A 23681-nucleotide genomic window follows, 5' to 3' on the forward strand; every position below is an offset into this window, starting at 1 on the left:
GCTGAAATATTCCTTGCCCATAATGAACTTACAGCCTAGAGGGAGAGAGAGACATTCATATGATTAAATAAGAAATTAGAACTTGTCATTCAAAGATATATACTTAAGTGCTGTGGGTTTGGGGGTGGGATCAATATCAAATGTACTACTTGCAGAAGTCAGATGTAGTTTTCTTTAAATCAATCAATCAATTGTATTTATTGATTTATTGAGTGCTTACTGGGTGCAGAGCGCTACACTAAGCACGTGGGAGAGTATGATTGTACATTCCAAGCGCATAGTACAGTGCTCTGCACATAGTAAGCGCTCAATAAATACTATTGAATGAAGGAAGGAATAATACAACAGAATCGGTCGGCACGTTTCCTGCCTACGGTGAGCTAAATTTAACTCCCTCTGTTACCGAATACTGAATCCTCATCTCCCCCCGGGTCTCCAAATGCCGTGCTTAGTTCGATGGATCTGGGGGTGCCAGGGTTCTGGAGCCACCGGAGATTCGGGGTACCCACTCAGTCTGTCGATCGTATTTATTGAGTGCTTATTGAATGCGGGGCACTGTACTGAGCGGGTGGTAACTAGCTCTCTTCCTCTCTTCAAAGCCCTGCTGAGAGCGCGCCTCCCCCAGGAGGCCCTCCCAGACTGAGCCCTCTCCCCTCCCCATCGCCCGTACTCCCTCCGTCTGCTCTACCCCCTTCCCCTCCCCAAAGGACTTGTATATATTTGTCCATATTTATTGCTCTATTTTATTAATGATGTGCATTTATCTATGGTTCTATCTATCGATTTTGATGGTAGCGCTGCCTGTCTACTTGTTTTGTTGTCTGCCTGCCCCTCCAGTCTGTGGGAGAGCCCGTTGTTGGCTAGGGATTGTCTCTATCTGTTGCCGAATCGTACTTTCCAAGCGCTTAGTACAGTGCTGTGAACACAGTAAGCGCTCAGTAAATACGACTGAATGACTGGTAAAGTACAGTACAACAGTATGACAGACACATTCCCTCCTGCCCACAGTGAACTTGCAGTCTAGAGGGGGAGACAGATATTAATTTAAATATATAAATTACAGGACTCAGTAGGGCGCTTGCCCCGTGTCTGCTGTGTGACCATGGGCAAGTCACTCGACTTCTCCGGGCCTCAGTTACCTCATCTGTAAACTGGGGACTGAGTCCGTGAGACCCACGTGGAACAGGGAGGGTATCCAACCCACTACGCTTGCATCCACCCCAGCGCTCGTGACAGCGCCTGGCATAGAGTACGTGCTTAACCAATACCATAATTATTATTAATGACCATTAATCACTTACCAGCCATCTCACCTATTATGACACTACTCCAGTTTCAGCCTTCCTGCCCCTTAACCGGTCACTCCTTGCTCCGCATCAGATGGACCGAGCCCGAAACCTTAGCGTCCTCCCTATAAATAAAAGCGCAATAGAATTCCTCTCTGAAGTAAATCATCTTTTCATATAAAATCTTCTGAGGACCATTGCTGGAAGAGTAATAGAGCAGCCAGCCCAACACCTGCAGGGTTGGTAATAATTTACTTAGCCTTACTGACTCCTAGGCAGGTTCTTCACTTGATGAATGGTTCAATTAAACATCTGCTAATCACAACATTATCTCATCTTAAGGTGAAATACCTAGTCCTCCAGCCCCGGTTTCTCACTGAGATAATATCACAGATTCCCTGATTGGCAGAGAAAATGCATTTTATGACCGAAATAAACTTTGGGGAAACAGTGGCCTCCACACCCCATCCTGTTCAAAGATTCCCGTGCCCTTCCCCCAACAACACAACCTTCCCATAACCTCAGGCTCCTGAACTTTCTTGTACATTTTAGGCCCTGATAATAAAGCAACATCTGCAAAACCTACAAGTGCTTTACTGGAGTTAATTGAGTAAATTGAAGCAAGATGCAGTGCGGGGTTGATCTATGATCCTCGGTTGAGGACCTAGACGGGAGACAACAGATTTACTGCAAAGACATGGGCGGCCTTTTGTTCGGGCCCTGGTTCACGGGAAGTTTGAGGTCATGTGGGATTAAAATATCTTCAGAAACAAATGGAATAATTTGACTGAAATATAAGGAACACTGTGCCAGCTTATGCCAGGAGACCAGGTGTGATTTATTCATCTTCCTCCCAACACATTTTTCTGATATCTGCCCCATTAGTTTAAATTTATAGATTATCGAGGGGTTCCGTACCCCCATCTCTTTGCCTCCGTGGAGCTGGAGAGTGAATCCGATGCCGTTCAAAGCAAATCGAACAACGTGGTGCACTTCGGGGCCTCGGGAACCTGTACAGGTGGTAATCTCTCGTGAAAGCTTTAAAATACGCCAGCTAAATGTATTCAAGAATTCCTTATTAATAAAAAAGACATTAAACGGGTTAAACACTTTTCTTATAATCCGAACAAGTCATTAAGTTTAAGCACAATTCGCCACCTTGAAGCAATTGGTTACAACGTAATTTGTTTTATGGTCTCACAGATGCAAGGTATTTGCTGCACTATAAATACATAAAAGTAGTTCATCTGAACAATGTCTGGTATGATTGGGCCTCGTGGCTTGCCCGGGGACACTCCCCTGCTCTGTGTATCTCACTTTTGGTGGGTTATTGCTCCTTTTGTAGTTTCTGGGCTGCTTTATTAAATCCCAAATTCCTTACAAAACTGTACCATTCTAATAACTCAAATCCGTGCGGGCCATAAAACTGTCTAAACGTACCCGACACCCGGGGAATCGGACCCATCGACTGGAGATGATGTCACTGGGGCTGATTAGCTGGAGCTGGTCACGCGACAAGATTTTATTACGAGTGTCATTTAGATTTTTGACAGTTTTACAAGGCTTAATGGCTTTTTATTAAATACGTTGTGTGGCGAGGAAGCTGACGGTTCGGGATACCCTGAAAATGCAGAGCTGTGGAATGACCTGAGAAGCACAGTGAGGGCAGAGCAGGAAGCAGCGTGGCTCAGTGGCAAGAGCCCGGGCTTGGGAGTCGGAGGTCACGGGTTCGAACCCCGGCCCTGCCGCTTGTCAGCTGTGTGACCGTGGGCAAGTCACTTCACTTCTCTGTGCCTCAGTTACCTCATGTGGAAAATGGGGATTAACCGTGAGCCTCACGTGGGACAACCTGGTTCCCCTGTGTCTTCCCCGGCGCTTAGAACAGTGCTCTGCACATAGTAAGTGCTTAACAAGTACCAACGTTATTATTATTATTCCATCTGTACCCCCCCACGCCCCCGCCAAACCCGGGACAAAGTTCCTGGAATCGTGGGAGTCCCGGAGGTCAACCTTCCCAACCCTCTAACTCTAGCCCACAGAACAGAGTCGCCCAGGGGAGGGAGCACAGGCTTGAGAGTCAGAGGACCTGGGTTCTAATCCTGGCTCTGCCCCGTGACCTTGGACCGGTCACTTCACTGCTCTGGGCCCCGGTTACCTCACCTGGAAAATAGGGATCAAGACTGTGAGCCCACTGTGGGCCCAGTCTGTGTCCAACCTCATTATCATATATCTGTGTGACTGTGGGCAAGTCACTTCACTTCTCTGGGCCTCATTTACCTCATCTGTAAAATGGGGATCAACTGCGAGCCTCACGTGGGACAACCCGATGACCCTGTATCTCCCCCAGCGCTTAGAACAGTGCTCTGCACATAGTAAGCACTTTACAGATACCAACATTATTATTATTCCCCAGCACTTGGCTCAGTGCCTAGAATGTAGTGAAGGCTTAACAAATACCATTTTTTTAAAGGAGAAATTGCATTCTACTACTTATGCCTAGACTGACGCTTCTGACGTAGAGAAGCAGCGTGGGACTAGACCTGGGTTCTAATCCCGGTTCCACAGCATGTCCTCTGTGTGGCCTTGGGCAAGTCACTTAAACTTCTCTGGGCCCCAGTGACCTTTCCTGAAGGTGGGGATTAAGAGCGTAAGCCCCAGGTGGGACAGGGACTATGTAAAACTGGATTAATTTGTGTCTACCCCGGAGCGTACAACAGTGCTTGGCACATAGTAGGTGCTTTACAAGTACTATTATTAGTAGTAATTATTATTCTGACATTACACTGCATTCTATCTATCCAGATGCATGTTACGGGAAGACCGTTCCCTAATTCTACAACAACCTTCGATCTGAAATTCACATTTAAATCACAAGTTATGGGAAAAGTGACTGGATGGGAACAGGAGAAGTTACAAGTGATAATAATAATGTTGGTATTTGTTAAGCGCTTACTATGTGCAAAGCACCGTTCTAAGCGCTGGGGGAGATACAGGGTAATCAGGTTGTCCCACATGAGGCTCACAGTCTTCATCCCCATTTTACAGATGAGGTAACTGAGGCACAGAGAAGGTCACATAGTAGACAAGTGGCGGGGCGGAGAGCAGAATAAGTGATCTGACTAGAGCGTTTCGTTGGTTTCAGTTGCTAGAGATTCAAGCAGCCCAGTTTCACCCCTCTGCTTTCACTTAGAGTCTTAAGTTTGAAAAGAAAGTAAAATCTCAGCGTTTCACTGACTTCCAGGCATGTGAAACCAATTTGCTAGAAATAATAGTGAAAACCAAAGTGCCTGTCTGAAACCTGTACCTAATGTTCCCAAACTTTCAAAACCTTCAGCAAGCTTTTACTTCACAGTGAAACCTGAAACTGCGGGCAAACATTTTGCCGCTTTCCCTGTGACTTTCCCCCAGAACTCTGACTCGCGCCTTCTCTCCTCTACCGGGTGGAATACGTTGGACTTACTATTTCCGGTGGAGGGTATGAAGTTCACTGGGATTCTCTAGGTGATATTTCTGCCTCGAATTCTTGACACTGAACTTGAGTGTAATGATGCGATCATTTCTCCCTCTGCTCCTCCCTCGCTCGCCCCTCTAAATAATTATGGTATTGGTGAAGCACTTACTACGTGCGAGACTCTGTACTAAGCGCTGGAGTGCATACAAGCAAATCGCGTTGGACCCAGAACCTGTCCCACGTGGGGCTCACAGTCTCCATCTCCATCTGACAGATCCTCTGCAAAACTTACATATTTGGGCAGTTTATAATCCAGACTGGACATGCAAATCCCCACCTAGCAGCCCCCTAAGGTCTTTGCAAGTCCCCTTTATCATCAGATTTGTTGGACTCTGAACTTTGCTTTTCTGTTGTTTTGTATTAATTTTTTTTTAATATTTCCATCCACATTCCCCCACCTTATTTTTACACTGCAAGACCCTAGAGGGCCAGGGACCCATATCTCTCACCTGTGTATTTTCCCCAGTGCTTAGTACAGTGTTGTGTACAGAGGAAACGTTTAATAAGTACCACTCCTTTTCCTGTGGTTTGGGGGAGGAGATGGAGTCAGAAGGGATGGGCAGAGGATTGAGAGACGGACGAGAGGGTGCTGACTTTTGTTGCCCAGTCTCTTCTATAGGAAGGGAGTCAAATTTGAGATCCTGTGAAACACAACCGTATTAATGCTGTTGATATTGGTATTTGTATGTATGATTTAAGGAGCAATATCTTGAGGTTTTTAGAGTAAGGCTATGCAGGTCCAACCCGAAATTAAAAGTACCTACTGGAAATGTATTTCCCCAAAATCATGCTACCTTTTTCTACCTCTCCAACCACCGCCTCATGTCACTACTTGCCATTTGGGTATCTGAGGAAGAACGAATCACAGTGGGAGAAAGGGGACTTTTCTTTTTACCGAAATGAAAACCACTGATGTGGATGCTCGATAAGGATGCAATAATAACGATAATGTTAGTATTTGTTAAGCGCTTACTATGTGCAGTGCACCGTTCTAAGTGCTGGGATAGGCACAGGGGAATCAGGTTGTCCCACGTGGGGCTCACAGTCTTCATCCCCATTTTACAGAGGAGGGAACTGAGGCCCAGAGAAGTTAAGTGACTTGCCCACGGTCACACAGCTGACAAGCGGCGGAGCCGGGATTCGAACCCATGACCTCTGACTCCAGAGCCCGTGCTCTTTCCACTGAGCCACGTTATTCAATAGTCACCGGAAAAAAAGAGGAAGATATCTGCTCCCTGAAATCACATGGCCTGCATTTGAACGGTTACACCGTTGAACTCGGTCTAGAAGATGACCAACTGAAGGGGAAAGCTACTTCTGAGATTTATTGTGCTCTCTGATACTCCAGTCCATCCTCTAAGTGTTTATTAAACATTTAAATCGTGCAAGGCACTTACTGTGTGCTGGGTAATACAAGATCAAATTTAGGCACAGATTTAGATGAGGACATCACGTGGTAACAGAGGACCATCGTGGAAACGTAATAGATTGGCCGTCGATAATGAATCCACAGCGTTTGTGGAGAGTCTAATAATAATAATAATAATAATGTTGGTATTTGTTAAGCGCTTACTATGTGCCGAGCACTGTTCTAAGCGCTGGGGTAGACATAGGGGAATCGGGTTGTCCCACGTGGGGCTCACAGTCTTCATCCCCATTTTACAGATGAGGGAACTGAGGCACAGAGAAGGGAAGTGACTTGCCCACAGTCACACAGCCGACAAGTGGCAGAGCTGGGATTCGAACTCATGAGCCCTGACTCCAAAGCCCGTGCTCTTTCCACTGAGCCACGGGCGGAGAAGCAGTGTGGCCTAGTGGATAGAGCACGGGCCTGGGAGTCAGAAGGACCTGGGTCTAATCCCGGCTCAGCCCCTTGTCAGCTGTGTGACCTTAGGCAAGTCACTACCCTACTCTGCGCCTCAGTTCCCTCATCTGGAAAATGGGCATTAAGACTGTGAGCCTTGTGTGGGACAGGGTCTGTGCACAACCTGATTAACTTGTATCTACCCTAGTGCTTAAAATAGTGACTGGCACATAGTAAGCACTTAAGAAATACCGTAATTATTATTATGTGCTTGGGAGAGGGCAAGAGCCTTAGGAGCCTTGATCCCTGGAAGCAGCATGGCTCAGTGGAAAGAGCCCGGGCTTGGGAGTCAGAGATCGTGGGTTCGAATCCCAGCTGTGCCGCTTGTCAGCTGTGTGACTGGGGGCAAGTCACTTAACTTCTCTGGGCCTTAGTTACTTCATCTGTAAAATGGGGGTTAAGACTGTGAGCCTCACGTGGGACAACCTGATTACCCTGCATCTACCCCAGCGCTTAGAACGGTGCACATAGCAAGCGTTTAACAAATACCAACATTATTATTATGGCAACAAAAGAGGCCTTGGAGGGGATATGCCCCAGTTAGCTCCCTGTTATTGACCAACAGTTCTTACTTATAATTTCCTGCAATCTTCCCACCGTTCCAAAAGTTGGAAAGGCCAACTCCACTCCAGCATCCTGGAGAAAGCTCCAGCGTCCTGCTTCTCACCTGGAATGCCTTCCCTCCTCAAATCCTACAGATGATTCCTCTCCCCACCTTCAAAGCCTAATTGAAGGTGCATCTCCTCGAAGAGGCCTTCCCAGATGAAGCCCTTCCTTTCCTCTTCTCCCACTCCCTTCTGCGTTGCCCTCACTTGCTCCCTTTGTTCTTCCAGGCTCCCAGCCCCACGGCATTTATGCCTATATTTGCATTTTTTTCATATCCATGTCTGTCTCCCTGCCTCTGTAAGCTCACTGTAGGCAGGGTATGTGTCTGTTTATTGCTGTATCCTACTGACCCAAGCGCTTAGTACACTGCTGTGCACACAGTAAGTGCTCAAAAAATATGAATGCACTCCAGCGGTGATGGGCAGATTGAAGGAGGTTCAGCCCAGAACCATGCATATCTCTTCGTCGACCCTGGGGTCGCAATGTTGTGGGGATTCTGCACCGTAGGGTGCTAGTTTTTGCCTGTCCTTGTCTTCTTTGCCGCATTAATGCCTTTACCTCTAGCAGGACTTGACACCGTTTCCCAGTCTGACTCTACCTTCCCAATTTCCCTGAAACTCCTCTTAGGTTGAACAACCACCCCCGGTTCAGGGGACGCCACGCTGAAGCGTTGAAATTATGAAGAGGGAGAGGGATTGAAAATTAATCAGGGAAGACTTCCTGGAGGAGACGTGGTTTTCTATCCTCACCCATTCCACTCACTTCTTGCCCTCCAGAATCCCTTCCCATGTCCATCTGAGGGAGATGACCAGTTTTTTCCCCATCACCTTCACTGGTGATAGATAGAATCCCATCCCCCTTATCTCTGGACATTGGCGGAAGCTCGTTTTGCCTCGTTCACTGATAATTCTCACATCTCTAATCAACTTTGGGCAACTGCTGCTGGCTGCTTTCCGTGGAATAGCTCTCAACAGGGAGATATCAGAGCCTCAGAGGTGGTTTTAGGTTGTGCTCCTATTTTCTCCTTTTGGAGAAGCAACACAATCCAGTGAATAGAGCGCGGGCCTGGGAGTCAGAAGGTCATGTGTTCTAATCCCAGTTCTGCCGCTTGTCTGCCGTGTGACCTTAGGCAAGTCACTTCACTTCTCTGGGCCTCAGTTACTTCAACTGTGAAACGGGGATTAAGACTGTGAGCCTGATGTGGGACAGGGACTGTGTTCAACCCGATTTGCTTGTATTCCCCCCGCCCAGTGCTTTGAACAGTGCCTGGCATGTAGTAAGTGCTTAACAAATACCAGTTATTATTACTATCATTTTCCCTTTGACTATCCAAAATTGTCATTACCTATTTAGCCTTTTTTTTTCACTTTTTTTTTAAGGTTTAAGGATTTTAGAAAGCACTAATCCAAGATATGCCTATAGGTATTTTTCTATCCGCCTACATATAGTGACATCTTCAAATATTAAGACGAGCCATGCCTCTATATCCTTCCTCTTTATGTTGTCACTATTAATGGTAAAGTTATTTTTACTGTTATTTCTCTTATTTTTATAACATTTGTTTAATGCTTACAACATGCGAAGGCTTCCGCTAAGTGCTAGAGGACGGTCCAGGGATGTTGTTTCCCAATCCGACTCCCGCTTCCCAATCTCCCTGAACCTCCACTTAGGTCGAACAACCACTCGTAGTTCGGTGAACACCAGGCTGAAGTGTTGAGATGATGGGGGATATAAAGTGGGAGTCTCTAGCTCTGGGGTGGAGGAGCGGGGGAGGTGGTTCATGACCTAAAAGGGTGAGAAAAGACACAAGATGAAAAATAGCCGGGCGAGTTCAGGAAACATATAGATGAGTGCGGGTGCGAAGAGGCCAATACAGCATCAACAATACCAACAACCCGATTAACACACCAAGTGCCCTGTTGTACTCCAAGTTAGAATGCCGAAGCAAGAACCACTATTGATGGTGTCCCATAATCTTGAGAACCTTCCGGAAGCTTGGCGCCCAGAATCTCACCCCTCTCACGTAGTCATCCGGCATCAAGATACCTCCTGTCCAATGCCAGGAGTCTGTCCTACCCTGAGGGCAGAGGTCAAGTCACCTGGGCACAGGATGCTTGAGACAGCTATGGACTCAGCTCAGACTTCGACCGAGATGTCTTAAAAGATGTCTACTAGAGGAACAGAAAGTTGGTTTGCTCTCCTCCCGGGTGCCAGCTCCTCAGTTTCCACTGCCGTGTGACGTGGAGGGGGGCGCGACGGGGGATCCCAGAGAAGTCGGGCTCCTTTAGAGGCTGAGCCCACGGCTTTGTGTACAGCTTCCTGCTGGCCTCTGTGGGGCCCCACAAATATTGCAAATTTAACGGTGGAAATGAAAGCAAAAGCATCTGGGTGACGTGCCAAACCGAAATAGCAGAACCTGAGACTCAGTAATATTCCAGGAGCCATGGCCAGATAGAAATCACAGGTTAGTCAGGAAATTACTTGGGTTTAATTTGGGACCAGGGCTCTCAGGAGAAGGCTGGCCTTTTCCCGTTCTGTGGGGATGCAGCCCCTGGGCACGGTTTATCTTTCAAAAACTGGCTGCGGCCTCTGTAGGGAGACCTGGAGCTCGGGCTGGAGTATGGGTCCTATTAGGAACAAAGCAAACGCCCAAGGATCCCCCAGAGGCTTGTGGTACGGTTGACTCCGTGAAACGCAGATCCAGTGGGTCTCTGCCGCTCACACGCAAACCACTCTTCTGGGCTTTTGATATCTTCGGATTCCAGGGTTGAGGAATCCTAAATAGGTTGGGTGGTCACTCTGGTGTTGGAGACAAAGGTGAGACCAGATGGTGAGGACCATTTCTACCGAGCAGCCTAGCTTGGGAGGATCCAAGCCACTTTCCCCTCCCAAGCAGCTCAGAGCATCGCTGTTCTAATAATAATCATGGCATTTGTTCAGCGCTTACTACGTGCCAGGCACTGGACTAAGCAGCGGGGTGGACACAAGCAAATCGGGTTGGACACGGTCCCCGTCCCACGTGGGGTTCGCGATCTCGATCCTCATTTTCCAGATGAGGTAACTGAGGCACAGAGAGGTCAAGTGACTTGTCCGAGGTCACACGGTCGACCCACGGAGGAGCCTGGATTAGAACCCATGACCTGAGCTTTTATCCACTCTGTCACGCTGCTTCTCGAATGTTGTGCCGTTTGCTCTGACAAGTCGTCCCCGCAGGAGCGGCCAGAAGTCCACTTCAGGGGGTTGGGTGAAGTTAGGACAGGGCTTCCAAATTTGCAGAGCTTTCTGGGAATGGGCTGGGGGAGAGGCAAGGGAGAAGGCCGGGAAATAATGATTCTGCAGGGTGGATGTTCTTTTGGATTTATTGCCCCTGAGTGTCCACGTGCCACTCAATCCGGTTGCTCAATTCAGTTTGATTCAGTCGTATTTATTGAACGCTTAGTGTGTGCAAAGCGCCGTACTAAGCAATTGGGAGAGTACAATAGAACAGTAAACGGTCACGTTCCCCGCCCACAACGAGCTTACAGTCCAGAGACTCCCTGAGACTCGCATGGACGGGACCCCTGGCCACCAAGCTATACTTCCACTGATTGTCGGTTTAGTAAGGGCTTCTTGACTATCTACCAAACTCCTTGCCCCAGACCATCTGCAGATTTGCAGCAACGTTTTTTTTTCCACCTGAGGCAGGTCTGCACAGGACGAGCCCATGCTTCGAAGATGACTTTTCTGCCGAAAATTCCATTCGGGGGCCAGGGTAGAACAAGCCTAACATTAAACGGTGACCTGACACTGGAGGCGTTTGCGGGGTGGAAAATTGATTACTCTTCCCATCTCGGGAATGGGAAAGTACAACATATCTCCTGACCATCTGGGCCGCCCTCCTGGGTATCTGAATAACCTTTTGGACTGTTTTGTTCCTGTAGAACATCTAACTGGACTTTGCAAAAAGAATGTCAAACATGGCCATAATTTCCACCAGAAATTATTTCTCCTTTCCTTTGGTTTACTAGACTGTAAGTCCACTGTGAGGAAGAAACTCGTCTACCAACTCTATTGTGTTTTATTCTCCCAAGCTCTTAGTATAGAGTTCTGCACAAGGTGAGTGCTCAATAAATACCATCGGTTGATTTGATGTCCCATTTGCAAACATTTATTGGCGATATTTTCATCTGTAAAATGGGGATTAAGACTGTGAGCCCCATGTGGTACAGGGACTGTATTTATTTATTCATTCGATCGGGTTTATTAAGCGCTTACTGGGTGCAGAGCACTGTACTAAGCGCTTGGAAAGTACAACTGGGCAACAGATAGAGACAATCCCTACCCAACATGGGCTCACAATCTGATTATCTTGTATCTACCTTAGTGTTTAGTACAGTGCCTGCACATAGTGAGCACTTAACAAAAATAAACGATAGGCGGGTTTCCACAGCTGCTGAATTGATATTTGTCAAATGTTTACTACGTGCCAAGCACTCTACTAAGCGCCGGGGTAGACGATAAATAGGTTCCACGTGGGGCTCACGATCCAAGCAGGAGAGAGAACAGGTTTAGAATCCCCATGCTGCAGATGAGGGAACTGAGGCACAGAGAAGTTAAGGGATTTGCTCAAGGTCACATAGCAGGTAAATGGGGGAGTGGAGATTAGAACCCAGGTCCTTTGACTTAAAGGCCCGTGCTCTTTCCACTATGCCACACGTCTTCTCAGTAGGCCGCGTTGCTAGTGGCCTAGTGGGCCACATCTTTTTGGAGTAGATGCCATTTGATGGCAACGCAGATGATCTAACAGGATGTTTGGGGATGGGAGAGAGTGAAGTGGCAACAGAAAAAGAAGCGATCTGCAAGCTATTTCTAATTGTACTTGTTAAGCGCCTCACTCGGGGCCCAGCACTGTTCTAAGCGCTGGAGTAGATACAAGTTGATTCATTCGATAGTATTTATTGAGCGCTTTCTATGTGCAGAGCACTGTACTAAGCACTTGGAACGTACAAATCGGTAACAGATAGAGACAGTCCCTGCCCCGCGACGGGCTTACGGTCTAATCGGGGGGATTATCAAGCTGTGGCTGTGGAAGGGAGATGGAAAGAGGAAGTCACCTCTGCCGTCGCCACCCGTGCCACAACGGCTGAACTCTGTCACCCTGGGATGTCTCTGGGAGCTTCTGGTGTGGTCAGGACGACAGAGCGCCATGCCTGAGGATGGCATGCTCCACCTCCAGTCTGCCCCTGCTGCTTCCTCCCAGGGGCTGTGGTGGCCCGGTCAATCGATCGATCAATCAGTCATATTCACTGAGTGCCTACGGTGTGCAGGACACTGTACTAAGTGATGGGGAAAGTTCAATAGAGGTGGAAGAAGACACCCCTCAGTTTAAGCCGCTGAGTAGCCAGGAGAGGTGAGTTCAAGTTCATCAGGTCGGGCAGAGTCCCTGTCTCACGTAGGGCTCGCAGACTAAATAGGAGGGAGACCTATAATGCAATGTGTGACCCTCTTCAACTTGTGGTTCGGGGCGTGTCTTGTGTGACCTAATGACAAGACATCATCGCCCAAGCATTGTACCTCAGCTGTCAGCACAAACCCCGCCCTTCCCTTCTCCGGGCAACTTGCTGAGTTGCAATACAAAGGCTGAGTTGAATTCCCCCCCCCCCCCCCCCCGCCTCATGAAGCGGCTAATGTGTCCTTGCCACTGGAACCATTAAGATGCAGGTGAAGTCTGGGCATATTTTTAGCCTAATAATAATAATGTTTGCATTTGTTAAGCGCTTACTATGGGCGGAGCGCTGTTCTAAGCGCTGGGGGGGATACAGGGTGATCGGCTTGTCCCACGTGGGGCTTACGGTCTTAATCCTCATTTTACAGATGAGGTAACTGAGGCCCAGAGAAGATAAGTGACTTGGCCACAGTCACGCAGCTAAGTGGCGGAGCCAGGATCCGAACCCATGACCTCTGACTCCCAAGCCCGTGCTCTTTCCACTGAGCCGTGCTGCTTCTCTAACAGGAGCCTCTGTAGGTTATTTCTACTCTCGAGAAGAGATAGAGGAATCTTGGGGAATTCTGTTTTTCTCAGGTCTTCTCACAGATATTATCATTATCGAATCACAGTTCGAAGGAAGTGATTCTTTACTCCCCTTCCCCAGGAGCCCCAGATCCTCTTTCCCCTTTTTCTGTGGATTAAACACGTTCTCCTTTAGTCATTCGAGTATCATTTAGGCATATACATTTGAGAAGTAGCATGGCCTAGTGGATAGAGGATGGACCTGGAAGTCAGAAGGATCTGGGTTCTAATCCCGGCTCCGCCGCTTGTCTGCTGTGTGACCTTGGGCAAGTCACTTATCTTCTCTGAGCCTCTGTTATCTGTGAAGTGGGGATTAAGTCTGTGACATGGACTCTGACCAATCGGATTAACTTGTATCTACCCTAGCTCTTAGTACAGTGCCTGGCACATAATAAGCACTTAACTACCATAGAAATAAAAGATTAAAAAAAAAAAAGAAACGTCTGGTCTCTTCCAGCATTAGGTAGAGACTGGCGTATTCACACTCTCCTTATTTTGTTCTTCTGGGCCTCCCCCTCTAGACTGTAAGCTCGTTGTGCACAGGGAATGTGTCTGTTATGTTGTATTCTCCCAAGTGCTTAGTACAGTGCTCTGCACAAAGTAAGTGCTCAATAAATACGATTGACTGACTGACTGACTGACAGATCCTTTCTTTAGAAAACACCACAATTCATATCTTCCCAAGACCTGACTTCTCCACCGTAGTTCCGGATTCCCCTTGATGCCAGTCACTGGACTGCGTAGGCCATTCTCTTGGTTTACCCCATGTCCTGTGGCAAGAATGGGATAAGGCTTCGATGTTATATAAAATTTGGTTAATGGAGTCAATACTGTATGATGTATGTAAAATATATCATATAGAGTGTAACGATAGATTATAATTTCATACATCTAGAGAGAGATAGGTTTCTCTGTTCTATTTTAGATAGTTTTGAAGATTTCTGAATATATTCAGAAGACCTGGGTTGGAGTTGCAGCTTTGCTACTGACCTTGCATGTCCTTGGTCAAGTCACTTAAACTCTCTGGACCTTATTCCCGTATTCCCTAACCTGTAAATTGGAGGTAAGGTATATGTGAGCCCAGTGGGTGACAGGGATTGTTTCCAATCTCAACCTGGTATCTCCCCCAGTATTTAGTTTAATAAATGCCATCATCATTACTGCAATTCAGGGTTGGCTCAACTCGTTAGATCAGGATCATAAGGTGATTTGATTGACCGGGATCATATTTGCTCTTGAGTTGCAGTTCATTCCTTCATTCAATCATATTTATTGAATGCTTACCCCGTGCAGAGCACTGTACTAAGCGCTTGGAATGTACAATTGGGCAACAGATAGGGACAATCCCTGCCCCACAGTCTAAAAATCTAAAAGTTCATTGCCAACGCTTATGCAGGTGGATTCCACCTAATGAACCATCCGAATTTTGCTCCCAATAATATTGCAGATGCTCTCTCTCTGATTATCCCTAGACTGTAAGCTCGTTGTGGGCTGGGGACGTGTCTACCGATTTTGTTTTATTGTACTCTCCCAAAGCACTTAGTACAGTGTTCTGCACCTAGTGAGTACTCAATAAATAACACTGATGATTATCCCCAGGGATTCAGTTTTATCTCCCAGCCTTGCTTGCTGTCTCTTGTATGGCATTCACGAAAATGCATGTAGTCTAAGCTAACAGGAAGTGGCCATTTCAGATAGGGCAAAGGTTGTACTTTTTCCAACTTCCTATAATGTCTCTCTCTTCAGCCCAGGCCAGGAAAGACACTGAGATGTGTAGACTCTCTCGAGGCCTCTGTTCTCAGGTAATAACAACCAGGTGTCTGGGGAAGACATTTCTTTCCATGTCACTGGGGGTTGAGCGGGCACATCAGAGACAGTGGCCCAAGAACCAAGCTGGCCACCCCACTGTCACTATAGAAATGCCCACTGAAATCATTATATCAAGTTAATGGGCTTATGATTAATTGATTTGGAAAACATAATGGAAGCAACCTGAGACCAGGGATCTTGTCTTCACCAAGTGCTTAGTTTAGTGCTCTGTATCATTTGATCGATAAATCAAAAATAGTAACCATTTTTAATAAAAACCCAGTAGCCTCTAACTCTGGTTCTGCCAGTTTCCTGCTATGTGACTTCAGGCAACTCATTTAACTGCTCTGTGCCACAGTTTCCTCATCTGTAAAATGAAGACTACCTATGCTCTCCCTCCCCCTTATTTTGTCAATACCATGGGGGACAGGAAATGCTTTGGACTGTATTGTATCTACCCCAGTGCACAGTAAGTGCTTAATAAATACCACAAATATCATTAGTAGTAGTAGTATTTATTATTACTAGTAAGTATTGATGACTTTATTAATGATAAGAGCAGTAACTCCTGCACTGTTGCAAACAGATTAGCCTTCTTCCATGCTGGGCTAAAGTGTAGCAGAACTGTCCTTTGGTTCAAAGATGACGTCACTGGCAACAGAGTTGTGTCCATGTCTGTGAGTGTCGCGGGGAGAGAAGTTCAGGCTGTGTGCACTCTCTGGTCATGAAAATGTAAAGAAACAACAATTCTGGCCCCTTGCTCTTCAGAATGATCATTTCTCAGACATCAGGGAGCTACTGAAAACTAGTAATAATGATAATAATACAACTTGTGGCATTTACTAAACCCTTACTATGCGCCATGCACTGTACTAAGTGAGGGGATGGATGCAAATACTACTTGCACTGTTGTCTCGCAATATAGCAATAATCATAATATTTCTTAAGTTCTTAGTATGGGTCCAAGTACTGGGGTAAATACAAGATAATCAGATTTGTCACAGTCCCTGTCCTACATGGAACTCACAGTCTGAGTAGAAGGAGTAGGATTTTATTCCCATTTTACAGAGGAGGAAACAGGCACAAAAAAGTTCTGCGACTTGTCCAAGGTCACACAGCAGACAGATGGCAGAGCCGGGTTCAGGACCCAGGTCCTCTGACTCCCAGGACTTTCCATGAGGCCATGCTGCTGCCCAATCAATTTTATTTATCGAACACTTCCAGTGTGAAGATTACTGTGGATTTGGGAGAGTACAATAGAGTTGGTAGATACGATCCTTGCCCTCAAGGAGTTTTCTGTCCAGTCTCCTCTTTAGCACAAGGTTAGATTGGGGTTTCCTCTGTTTCCTCTGGCTTTAGTTTCAGGTTGGGAGGAGGAGGGGTGGGAGCGGGAGTACGGGGTTGGATCCTTTCAACTTCTGAAGGGACCTGAATGCCTGGCAAAACAGCATCCCGATAAAATTCCCAAAGCATCAGCAGAAACAACAGATAATCAACAATAATTTGGCAAAATCATAGAACCCCAAATCACCGTTTTATACCTGAAAATTCATTCCCTCGAGCTAAGATTGGAAAGGAAAATCCCCAGGACCTTTTCACAGCTACAGAACATGATTTTTTCTATTCAAAGAATAAATACCTAAGGTTTTGATGCTGCATGTGGGTGCTGTTGGGAAATAACCTGAAGCAGGGAAAGGGGAAAGAGAAAAGATAAAGCAGGGAAGCGTGGTCTCTATTGAGCTGTCTTCATTTTTTTTAAAAGACATTTTTTCCACTACACCATGGCACACTAAATCCCTAGGGTTGGATCCACAGATGACCCTGCATCGTTTGCAAAGCCTTATTATTAATCGTATTTAGTGAGTTCTTACTATGTGCAAAGTACTGTAGTAAGTGCTTAGCTGGGTCAGGGATTGTGCGGGGAGAGAATGAGGAGGGGAAGGACAAACAGGCTGTCACTTAAATGCGTCTCAGGCAGCTCATGGAAGATTGAAATAGTTTGTAAGCCCCTCAAGGACGATGCCCAGTAGAGCACTCTGCTCAAAGTGGGTGCCTACTATAGTGCTCTAACATGAGGCGTTCAGTACATTGTTCTGCCGGTAGTAGGCACCCAGTATAGTGTTCTCACACAGTAGGGAAGCAGCGTGGTCTAGTGGAAAGAGTGCAGCCCTGGGACCCAGAGGACCTGTGTTCTAATCTTGGCTCTGCTACTTGCCCATTTTGTGACTCTGGGCAAGTCATTTAACTTCTCTCTGCTTCCGTTTCCTCGTCCGTAAAACGGAGATTTAATAAAGATGGTATTTTGTTAAGCTCTTACTATGTGTCAAGCACAGTTCTAAGCATTGAGGTAGATACAAGGTAATCAGGTTAGAATCAGTCCCCTGGGGCTCACAGTCTTAATCCCCATTTTACAGATGAGGTAACTGAAGCCCAGGGAAGTGAAGTGATTTGTCCAAGTTCACACAGCAGACACGTGGTGAGTTGGGATTTGAATTCAGCTGCTTCTGACTCTCAGGCCTGTGCTCTATCCACTAGGCCAGGCTGCTTCCCATGGGGATTTAAAATATGTATTCTCCTTCCCACTTAGACCACGAGCTCCATGTGGGACAGGAACTGTACCCAACCTGGATATCTCGTATTTACCGCAGCATTTTGTATAATGTGTGGTGCAGAGTAAGTGTTTAACAGAGACCCCAATCGTGATTTTTATTTTTTGTAGTATTTGTCAAGTGCTATGTTCCAGGCACTCTACTAAAAGCTGGAGTAGATACAAAATAATCAGGGTGGACACAGTCAGTGTCCCACATGGGGCAGCAGCCTTAATCCCCATTTTACAGATGAGGGAACTGAGGCCCGAAGTCCTACAGCAGACACGTGGCGGAGCGGTGATTGGAATCCAGGTAGGTCCTTCTGGCTCCCAGGCCCGTGCTCTAACCACTACCTAGTAAATACCGATTTTGCTGCTGCTGCTGCTGATGATGATAAAAGCCACCCAATCTCTTTCTCAGCCCAGACGGAATTGCACAAAGTAAGGTTGGTAAACGAGTGATCTCCGGGATGATCCTGTCTCCTTCCAAATGCATACGCCATGGAATTATTCAATTCCCCGTCGGGGCGAACAGAGAAAACCGCAGAGACCTGAAGAACGGTTCACGGAGAGGAGCTTTAAGAGTGAGTGGCTCTGGCTTTGTTTTTAGAGACATTCAGGAGGGGGAAGACAGAAGTTAGAGAGGAGGAGAGAAGGGGAGGGCTTGCCGGAGCAGACCACGTTACCAGGAAAAGCGGCCGAGGGAGAGCCCCGCTTTCAAATCTACGCTGATTGAATTAAACCATTCGAATTTTATTGAGCGGAGGGGAAAAGGGCAAGGAGAACGAAAGCCTCTCCGTAACCTCTAAAATGGGCTTTTACCAAACTTTTGTTGAAGCTGGTTATTAGCGGTAGATCCTGTGATGCGTATTAATAAAACAATGGAATTTTTTATTTCTTTTTCTCATAAATTACATAATTCAAACCTTAAAACACCTTTAATGAACACTGACTCGGCATGTGGCACTTAATAAAACTAGGCTAAACTCGTTTTCTGCTTGACAGGCTACCAGTGGAGAATGTGCCTTACAAGTCAATGATTAAGAGGCAGAAATCTTTTCTGGACTCTACTATTAAACACTTCAAAGATTTTCAAAGTCAGATAAAATGAAAAGCAAATGTGTTTCACTGCCTCTCAAATACCTCAAATGTTTTAGCAGGTGCAAGCAATGAAACCTTCTGTAGTGACAGCGTTTTAGGGTCTGCAAAGTGCACCCAACTGAATCATGGGAAATCCATGCCTACTTTATAAAAATTCATGATTTTCGATGAGGAAAGATGTTTGTCCTTCATATCCATCTACATATGTAGCGCAGAAGGAAAATACTGCTGGGCCTTTGTGGGTCACAGTCCTGTCTTAACCCCTCCGGTGCTTGTGTGGGATTGTGAGATGGTTTTATGATGCAGCTTTGGGTTCTCACCCTTTTGGGCTTTATTTTTATGGGGGTATTAATTTAATCTATGCCAGCACTGTCCCTTTTAGCTCCTTTGGTGTCAGCCTTGGGCAAACAAATAGAGGCGAGAAAGTTGTTTCACCTGGTCTTCCTGAAGAGCGCAGGAAGTGAATTAATGTTGTTATTATCGTTGTTATTATTAGTATATTTGTTAAGGGCTTATTATGTACCGAGCACCGTTCTAAGCGCCAAGTTAGATATCAGTTAATCAGGTTGGGTATAGTCCCCGTCCTACGTGGGGTTCACAGTCCTAATAGGAGGGAGTCCCCATTTTACGGTTGGGGATACTTAGGCAAGGAGAAATTGAGTGACTTCCCCGAAGCCACACAGCAACTAATTGACGGAGTTGGGATTAGAACCCAGGTCCTCTGACTTCCCGTGATCTTTCCACGCTGCTTCTCCAACCCAACTCACCGCTTTGAGCCCAGCGGTTCGTTCATCGGAGCGGCGTAATCAGGAGGCTGTATCACCCGATGTAGTGGGAACCATCTTTTGATTAGACTTGTTGAATACTTACTGTGTGCCGACCACTGTAGCGCCTGGTACATAGTAAGTGCTAAATAAATATCATAATTATTATTATTATCATTACTAGATGCTTGGGAGAGCACGATATAAAAAAGTTGGAGGACATGTTCCCTGCCCAAAACCAGCTTACGGTCTAGAGGGAGAGACAGACATAATATAAGACTGGAAAGCAGCGTAGCTTAGTGGAAAGAGCACGGGCTTGGGAGTCAGAGGACCCGGGTTCCGCCACTCGTCTGCTGTGTGACCTTGGGCAAGTCGCTTAACTTCCCTGTGCCTCATCTTTAAAATGGGGTTGAAGACTGCGAGCCCCCTGTGGGACAACCTGGTTACCTTGTATCTACCCCAGGGCTTAGAACAGTGCTCGGCATGTAGTAAGCGCTTAGCAAATGCCATAATTATCATTATTAATATAAATTAATAAATGAATGAAGAATACGTACAGAAGTGCTGTAGGATGTTCTGACTTTGAAATACACCGACTGGACAGCGCACTGAAGCAGGCTTAAGGAATCGTGTGGGTGAACAGAGCAGATTTCCACCTCTTTCCAATTTCCTACGTGATCCTGAATGAGTCATTTCATGTCTTGCTTACCTGTGTTTTCTCTTCTGGGAAAACGATTCAGGATTTTGTCCTCCTTACTGTGGTTGGGATGAGGAGTAAGTAATGGAGGGAAGTCTGAGCAAATCGGAAGTGTACCAAAAACTCGTGAAAAGAGGTCTTCATGTCATACCTTTCATTAGGAGAAGCAGTGTGGCTTAGTGGAAAGAGCATAGGTTTGGGAGTCAGAGGTGGTGGGTTCTAATCCCGGCTCTACCACTTGTCAGCCGTGTGACTTTCGGCAAGTCACTTAACTTCTCTGGGCCTCAGTTACCTCATCTGTAAAATGGGGAGTAAGACCGTGAGCCCCACGTGGGACGACCCGATTACCCTGTACCTACCCCAGCGCTGGGAACGGTGCTCGGCACATAGGGAGCGCTTAACAAATACCATTATCGTTATTAGTTTTCATTCATTCAGTCGTATTTACTGAGCACTCACTGTGTGCAGAGCACTGTACTGAGCACTTGGGAGAGTACGAAATAACAATAAACAGACACATTCCCTGCCCACAACGAGCTTGCCGTCTAGAGGGAGAAAAGATTGCTATTTTTCTTCTCCCTATCTCACAAATGCCAAAATCGGGGAATGGTAATGAGGAGCCAAAGCCAGAGTTCCAGAGTCGAATTATACAAGAAGCTTCTTTCTGAAAAGCCACTGATGTAAGAGACTGGAGACGTGCTACACTAGCTTTCCCTCCGCTAAACCTTCATTCCGACTCCACCCTTCATCCCAACTGGTATGAATTTACCGTCACCGTGCAACAGCCGCATCGAGTCAGAGGACCTGGGTTCTAATCCTGGCTGGGCCGTATTTCTGCCGCCTGATCTTGGGCAGGTTACTTGGTTTCACTGTGCCTCAGTTACCTCATCTGTAAAATGGGGATTAGGACTGTGAGCCTCAAGAGGGACAGCAACTGTGTCCAACCAGATTATCTTGTATCTACCCCAGTACTTAGTATAGTGTCTGGCACGTAGTAAACCCTTGATAAATACCACAGTTATTATTATTGTTATCAGCCCAACACTGACACTTAGCCCTCATTTACTTTACTCCTGCTTTTATCCCTCTTGCACATATACCAGTTTTTAATATATGCATTTATCTCTACCTTCGGTAGCTCAATGTGGGCAGGGAATGTGTCATTTCATTGTTACACTGTACTCTCCCGAACACGTAGTACACAATAGCGCTCAAGAAATCTGATTGAATTGATGAATTAATTCTTTCTTCCCTGGTGAGTTTGTACTTCTTTCGGCTTTATCCTTGCTCTTTCACCAGTTTTTGCTGTCTGTAACAACTGCTTGTCTCTCCCATTAAATCGTAAGCTTCTTGCGGGTAAGGAATGTATTAGTTCAGTGTCTAGCTCTCAGTAGGTGCTTAATAAATACCACTCATCCTTTAGGGGAAGGCATTGTGGCCTAATGGAAAGAGCAACAGAGTTAGGGAGTCAAGCGACCTGATTTTCAAAGTCCCAGCTCTGTCACTGGCTACCGGGTGACCTTGGGCAAGGCAACACTTCTCCAAGGCCTCAGTTTCCTCGTCTGTGCAGTAGAGATAAGATTGATTTTGAGTTCCCTGTGGGACAGAGACTGCGTCCAATCTCCTAAACGTAGTGTTTTACACATTAGTAAGTGTTGAACAAATTCCATGATGATTATCGTCGTCATTTTTTCCGCACAGACCAATTGATTAAAGCAGGTCATACTCACCTGCAGAGTCTCCCCAGTTCAGTTCACCCAGCCCTTTTACGCCGCTGGATTAAAGGGACTGAGGAGTTTCTGTGAGTTTGACAAATATTGTTATTTTATAAGCTCCTATTAAACGGTAAAACAAATATCCTGTAACCCTCCGGGCTCAGCTAGGCCAGCTATGGAGTTAATGAACAAGGCTGCTGAATGAATGAGCTGAGATTGGATCTGTCTGGGTAAAAAGAAAAAGAAGTTAAGCATTTACCCTTTTTCATTCTCATCAGCCATGACTCAATCACTTAGCAATTCCGGAGAACACTGTGGCTGCCAATTTCATTAGAGCAATTGTTCAGCGGAAAAAAAGGAAATAACCGCCATCTAGACAGGTGAGGGTTTTTTTTTTTGTTTTCACTTTGAATGAAGTGGATGCTCATTGCTCGAGCTAAGAAGCGGCTAAACATATACGTGACAGCTTGGTGGATTTGGGGTGGCCTCAGGGACCTCTCTGGGAAGGGGTGCATCTGAGAGAGATTGTAGGACACGGCCCTGACCATAACTGCTCTTGCAGGAAGATGCAGAAGAAACCCTAAATCTTAGGAATATGGCCCGCGAGAAGCAGCATGGCCTAGTGGATAGAGCAGGGCCTGGGAGTCAGAGGACCTGAGTTCTAGTCCCGACTCTGCCATTTGTCTTCTGTGTGACCTTAGGCAAGTCACTTGACTTCTCTAGCCCTCGGTTACCTCATCTGGAAAATGAGGATGAAGACTCTGAGACCCATATGGGTCACGGTCCGCGTCCAACCTGATTACCTTGCATTTACCCCAGTGCTTAGAACAGAGTCCGGCACGTAGTAAGCACTTAAGAAAGACCATTAAAAAAACAACTGGCTTTTTATAAAACATACCACCATTTGAGAAGCAATGCGGTCTACTGTAAAGTGCACGGACCTGGGAGTCCGAAGACCTGGGTTCTAAACCCGGCTCTGCCAGTTGTCTGCTGTGTGACCTTGGACAAGTCACTTAACTTCTCTGCTCCTCCATTTCCTCATCTGTAAAATGGGGATTAAATCGTATTCCCTCCCACCTAGGCTGGGAGTCCCGGAGGGGACAGGGACTGTGTCCAGCCTGATAAACTTGTATCTATCCCGGTGCTTAGAACGGTTCTTGGCACCTAATAAGAGCGTAACGAATACACTACTTAATTATAGTTACACCTGCTCACCATCAGTCAATCAATCAATGGTTTTTACTGAGCACTTACTGCGTGCAGAGGAATATACTGAGTGCTTGGGAGAGTACAAGATAACAGAATTAGCAGACATGTTCCCTGCCCGTAGCGAGCCGGCCTGCATTGCCGGGAGGAGGAGCCCAGCGGTTCTGAGCGAAACTCTTCAACGCTTTTCAGGATGGGGGGCTGGTGGACATGATATTTCATATTATCTTTTTAGTTGTTTGGCTTTTTTTCCTCCATCACCTTTCATAGGTACAGTGCTTTGCACATAGTAAGCACTCAGTAAATACGAATGCACGGATGTGTCTGTCACCAAACCCTCCCTGCCTTTGTATTTTAGAGTGGGATCCTCTGAAGGGCCTGGAACCCTAGCTAACTCCTCCCCTGGGCATTTTTTTCCAGTGCTTAGTACAGTGCTCTGCACCGGTAAGCCTTTAACAAATGTTATTACAATTGACCTTCACCTCC

At 46.4% G+C, this 23681-nt stretch overlaps 1 long non-coding RNA gene across 1 annotated transcript in view; it reads left to right on the top strand.

Annotated features, from left to right (window-relative positions):
* Positions 1-18144: 18144 nt before the first annotated feature.
* Positions 18145-23681, top strand: part of LOC114817442 — a 32308-nt gene continuing 26771 nt past the window's right edge. Inside the window, exon 1 of the long non-coding RNA XR_003765301.1 lies at positions 18145-18296. This is a non-coding gene — a long non-coding RNA (uncharacterized LOC114817442). The remainder of the gene's footprint in view (positions 18297-23681) is intronic.

Source organism: Ornithorhynchus anatinus, chromosome 16 (assembly GCF_004115215.2).
Source record: "Ornithorhynchus anatinus isolate Pmale09 chromosome 16, mOrnAna1.pri.v4, whole genome shotgun sequence".
Classification (NCBI taxonomy): Eukaryota; Metazoa; Chordata; class Mammalia; order Monotremata; family Ornithorhynchidae; genus Ornithorhynchus; species Ornithorhynchus anatinus.